General features: G+C 33.8%; 1 protein-coding gene across 1 annotated transcript in view; it reads right to left on the bottom strand.

The window, feature by feature from the left end:
- DNAI4 (dynein axonemal intermediate chain 4) overlaps positions 1-6,407 on the bottom strand; it is an 83,599-nt gene that overhangs the window by 632 nt on the left and 76,560 nt on the right. The gene's annotated exons all lie outside the window — the stretch shown is intronic.

Here is a 6,407-nt window from a genome sequence, read left to right as displayed (position 1 = left end):
AGTTTCTAGTAAAAGCCTGCTTTTTCCAATGGAGGACTCTTAAAGAAGTTTGATAAACAATTTTATAAGGATTCTGTTAAGGGAACATTTTTGGCAGCTTCTGTTTAGCCTTAATATGTAAACCTCAGTTTTCTTATCTGTAAAGTAGCTTGTGATCTTAATTATATCTTAAGCTCTTTCCTGACCTATAGTGCTTAATTTAGAGAGAGCTTAAGATCTGAATTCCAATGTGGATTTTGTATTTAATTTAATAATAACAGTCTTATACCAAAGGAGTAAAATAATAATCTATAAGAGGATGAAACCAAAGATGGTAGGTGAGTTTTTAAGAAAGATACCATGAACTAAATTCTACACATAAAACTAATATGAGACTGTATGTTGACAACCTGAAATTTAAATAAAAACTTGAAACAATAGGGGTGCCTGGGTGGCTCATTTGGTTAAGCATCTGACTCTTGATCTTGGCTCAGGTCATGATCTCATAGTTCCTGAGTTCCAGCCCCAAAATGGGCTTTGTGCTGATGGCATGGAGCCTGCTTGGGATTCTGTCTCTCCCTCTCTCTCTGCCCCTCACCTGCTTGTACTCTCACTCTCTCAAAACAAATAAATAAACCTAAAAAAATAAAGTGTCATTCCTTCAGATTAAATGAGAATAATATTTAAAACTTGAAACAATAAATAATAAAATAAAATAAATAAAAAATAAAGATACTGTGAAAAGATGGGAATTAAAGCAGAAGACCAGAATTTTCTCTACTACACAGTAAAGGTGACCTTAAAATATATCATTGATATCTGAGAATCTTAGTTTCCTTGAATGGATAATAGAAATATTAACAATCACTTTGAAAAATTGTTATAAGAGCTGAATGAACTAATGTATGTAAAAGAGTTTTACAAAACTTTAAAGAGTTACAAACCCCTTAGATGATATTACATAAGTTAGTCCTGTCTTTTAGCCTGTACTGATGATGACATTCCCCATTCTTCAGGTCCTGACACAAAATCAGTTGCCAAGCTGCTTCTCACATCCATCTCTTTCTACTTCAGTCTCTCACTTGGGCTAACACAGTAGATCACTACTTTAATTTATTCACTGTTATATTCTTAGCACCCAAAACAGACCCTGTCACATAGTCCATACTCAGTAGATATTTGTTGAATGAAGAGTCTATATGTAAATACCCAAAGTACAGAGAAAAAATGGCAAACATTTATATACTGAAACATAAGTTTAGAAATAGTATTCAAGAGTGATTCTCCACAGTCTAGCTCCAGAAAAAAAAAAAAAAAAGGTCGCTTTGTGCAATGCCCCACTGGAATTAGCTTCTGCCAAGTACTCAAACTATAATTCTGTTCAACATAAGACTTGGGCCCCCAGCAACCAACCACATAACACTAGAGGAGGAGATGGTGCTTCAACAAACAATAATGCTAAGTCGTGGTGAATCCCGTTGGCAGCTAGATACATCACAAAATTATCATTGCAAAGTTTGGACCCCATACCCTGTTCATACCAGGCATCACAAAGATATTACTCTTAACCACAAACCCTGATTGGTAGGACAGGGCAGGAGCCAATGTTCTACTACGTAATATCACAGTAATATTCTGGTCCTTGAATACATCAAGCAGCTGCCAGAGTTTCTGAAATTATTTCGCTTAAAACATCTATAGCCCAAGGATCAAAGTTCTCTTGCTGTGCAAGGATGAGGTGGGTGCTGAACAATATGGAGATGAGTGGGAGTCATGGTTCTATACCTATACCATGGTCCTTGGTATATCTCCATGGCTTTTCTCCAATGGGCCCTGCTCCAGCACACTTGATGCAAGTGTATTCTGGTACTTTGCCTTTGTGAAACACGTATTCCTGTTGAAGTTCCTTTTGTACCTATCCCTAATCCTCTTCTTCCCTCATTCTTCACTTCCCAGAGGCAGACTTCATTATAAATTTGGCGTACATCTTTCCTATAGAATGAAAACATAAGCCTTCCAAAATTTTGATTCACTCTTGGTTAAAATTACTGGAAAAATTATAGGACATAATATTACTTGATCAGATATCTTAATAGGAAATAATGGTTTGACATTAATTACTTTGAGACTTCAAATTACTATTTGATTATAATTCTTCTCTGAAAAGTTCAGGAAAAAGTGTATCAGGTGAGCCTGTGTTTGTCTGTAAGTAACATAAAATCTGATTAATAGGTTTTTGTTGAATCTCCCAGAAGAATAACACTGATTTTAAAATATAATGACCAAAAGCATGAAAAACATATTTGTATTAGAAAATTGTGTCTATTTATCAATGTATGCAATATATTTCTTACAAGAAAATTTTGCTCACCAGCACTGAAATCATTCACACACACACACACACACACACACACACGTTTTTCAAAAATGTTCACACTCTCAACTTAGCCTTCTGCTTGCAGAGCATACTGCTCAAAATAAAAGATATCTCTAATGTATCTATATACCACATCTTCTTTATCCATTCATCAGTCAATGGACATTTGGGCTGTTTATATAATTGGGCTATTGTAGAACATGGTGCTATATGGATGGAGCTAGAGAGTATTATGAGAAGCAAAAGAAGTCAGTCAGAGAAAAACAAATACCATATGATTTCACTCATATATGGAATTTAAGAAACAAAACAAACAAGCACAGAGGAAAAAAAGAGAGAGGCAAACCAAGAAATAGACCCTTAACTATGAAGAACATACTGATGGTTACCAGAGGGGAGATGAGTGGGGATGGGTTAAATGATGGGAATTAAAGAGTGAACTTGTTATGATGAGCACCAGGTATTGCATGGAAGTGCTGAATCACTAAATTCTACACTTGAAAGCAATATTACACTGTATGGTAACTAACTGGAATTTAAATTTAAAAACTTGAAAAGAAAAGTAAAAAAAGGATATCTCTCATCAATTCAAATCAAACACAAAAATGAAATCTTTTTCTTGCACATTCCAATCTATATTCTATACTTTTACTAACTATAAATATGTCCACTAAGAATACAGCTTTTATATTTGTGTTTAAATACTCTTACATAAATCATAACATATTGTACTTATCTTCCTCCAATTTATTTTTATCACTCAACACATATTTAAGATTTATTCAAAATTTGTCATATTGAGACACTGAAATATATATTATTTAAACTTCTGTATTACAGTCACTCATGTGAATGTGACATATTTTATTTACCCAGTGTTTCACTGATGATCATTTAGGTTGTCTCCAACTTATCAATATAGAAACAAGGCTGTTATGAACATTTTCATTAGCATGTCTTTCAGACCACTACTAACAAATTAAAGAAAACCCTGGAAGATATACAGAATCCAAACAGATAACAATTTAAACATCTATAAAGATTGTAATCCTACAAGATAGGAAAAGTATAGTAATTTAGAATTCATGACACAGTAAATAAATAACTTGAAATCAATCAAGTGATGTAGCAACACATTCAAGGTTGCAGGCTTCCATGAGAAGATAGAGAACATGGGTAACAGGTAAGTAGACTTCAGGAGACATGGGCTTTGAGACCATTCCAGATGGAGGGCATGAACAAATCAACTCTAAAGCAGGGCTCAGCCTGGCACCAAAGTAGTTAGGAACATCTCCTTAAATGTCCACAGTTAATATCATGTGAGCCAGTTGAGTAAATCATCTCCAAAACTACTTGGAATGCTTTATTTGTTTCTTTACTGGGGAAACCTATTTTTACACTGAAAGAATAATAATTGTGTATAGAAATAATGCAGCAAATCAAACAGATCATTTTAATATTTTTGTATTAAGGAGCTTGTACATATTTCATATTTTAAATATTCATTATATGTAAGAGAATTTGCCATTATTAGATTGCCTAGCAAATAAATTTGTGATTCTAATTTAAATGTGTAATTGGGTAATTGATTTAGACTTGTTTTTTGTTGTTGTTGGTTTTTTTTTTATTATTTCTAGGAGAGAGAGAGAGAGAGACAGCGTGAGCGGGGAGGGTCAGAGAGAGAGGGAGTCACAGACTGAAACAGGCTCCAGGCTCTGAGCTGGCAGTCAGCACAGAGCCCGACGCGGGGCTCGAACCCACGAACCGCGAGATCATGACCTGAGCGAAAGTCGGACGCTTAACCGACTAAGCCACCCAGGCGCCCCTAGACTTGTAATCATAGACTGAAATATTATTCATTTATTAAAAGCATTGGAACATTTAAGAAAATTTAAGATTCATTATATTCAACATTTAAAATGTATTAAATTAATAAGAATTCCTTAAGTATCAGATTGGTTTGTCCATAGATGGTTGAAGTATTTAAAAGTCTATATTAAATTGATAAATTAAATTTAGAGGATTTAAAGAAGTTGGTTACAAAGCTTATTGAAAGTGTGTATTAAAATTTGCTAGACTTAGAAACAGAATAATAAAATATATTATCTAAATTTAAGAACTTAAGGTGAACAAAGATTTTTTTTTAATTTTATAGCATATTTGAATGTGAACATTTTAAGCAAAAGTAGACTGAGTAATCATCTCCATGTACAAAAGAAACATTAAAGACAAAANGTGCATGGAGGAGGGCACTTGTGGGGATGAGCACTAGGTGTTATATGGAAACCAAATTGACAATAAACTATTTGTAAAAAAAAAAAAAAAGTCTGAAATAAATCCCATTAGTATCAATTAAAAAAATTAAAAAAATAAAGACAAAAGAAAAAAAAGAAGAAACAACTCACATTAATACCTTATACATGTGTCCAAATATACATGTGCATGACATTCTCTATGGTTTCATTGCTTTGTATGGTATTTGAATTCTAAGTTTTACTGAATCACTCTCTGAAGAGCCTATGCTAGGGGCATCTGGGTGTCTTAGTCAGTTAAGTGTCCAACTTCAGCTCAGGTCATGATCTCACAGTTCCTGAGTTCGAACCCTGAGTCGGGCTCTGTGCTGATAGCTCATAGTCTGGAGTCTGCTTCAGATTCTGTGTCTTCCTCTCTCTCTGTCTCTCCCCTTGCTTGCACTTTGTCTCTCTCTCTCAAAAAAATAAAATAAAACATTAAAAAAAAAAAGAAGCTATGCTAATTCATATTCCCAAGACCCTTGCATAAGAGCTCCTATTTCCCTACAACTTTGCTAATATTTAATATTGGCTAATATTTTCATTTTTGTAAATCCAATGAGTTTGAATTGATACCTTGTATAATTTCAATTGTATATTTCTCCATTACTTGTGAGAATTAATATTCCTGTCTCTCTCCTATGATTTAGTATTTTATACATTTGCCCATTCAAAACATTGAATTGCTCTTATTGTTTAATAGGAGTTATCTATATATACTGGACACTATGTCTTTTATAATCTTAGATTTTTCTTCTTCTAATCTGTTTCTTTTAACTTGACATATGGAATCCTGAACAGAAAGTGTTAATTTTGACATAATAATCATAGAAAGAATACTTGAGGTTTATTGAGCACTTACTATGCACCAGTACCAGTTCTAACCACTTTGTACCTATTTACTCTTCTAATGTTTCTAATAACCTTTGATTCTGGTACCAAAATTATACTCATCTTACAAATAAGGAAACAGGGGAAAAATGGGAAAAATCAGGAGATTTTTTGGTCTTTTTAAAATCTGCCTTTAGATCATTAAGACATTATCCTACACTTTCTTCTAATTGTTTTATTTTTCAGTCTTCAATTCTATTGGAGTTCACCATTGTACAACATGTGAGATAGGCATCTAATTTTATTTTGTCACCATATCATTTTTAGAGTTATAAATCTTAAATGGTTTTCTATTTTCTAGAAAATAAGGATCAAATTCCACATCATGGCAAATGACCCAACTGGCCCTTTTCTCTCAAGCAATCTCTTTACCAGTCAAAAATGTCTACTCACCATTTCCTCAAAATGTCATGGACCTTTCTAATTCTATACCTTTGCTCAAGCCTTTCCCTCACGCCTGTCTGCAAGGAAAATTTCCTTTTTTTTTTAAAGTTTACTTATTTATTTTGAGAGAGAGAGCATGAGCAGGGGAGGGCCAGAGAGAGGGGCAAAGAGAGAATCTCAAGCAGGTTCCATGCTGTCATCGCATATCCCGGTGCAGGGCTGGATCTCATGAGATCATCACCTGAACCGAAACCAAGAGTTGTTCAGTCAACCAACTGAGCCAGCCAGGTGCCCCTGCAAAGAAAATTTCTAATCCTTCAAAATACAGTTAAAATTTAATATCCTGTGTGAGTCTTCCCCAAAGTATTTGCCTATTTTTTCTTTTCCTTTCTCCCCATTCTCTTCAAAAGTCAATTTTCCTACTCTATGCTTCTATAGGATTTTGTTATTTTGACTTTTTTTTTATGACTTGATTATATTTTTGT

Source organism: Crocuta crocuta, unplaced genomic scaffold, assembly GCF_008692635.1.
Source record: "Crocuta crocuta isolate KB4526 unplaced genomic scaffold, BGI_CrCroc_1.0 scaffold17, whole genome shotgun sequence".
Lineage (NCBI taxonomy): Eukaryota > Metazoa > Chordata > Mammalia > Carnivora > Hyaenidae > Crocuta > Crocuta crocuta.
This window is presented reverse-complemented; position numbering and strand designations above follow the sequence as displayed.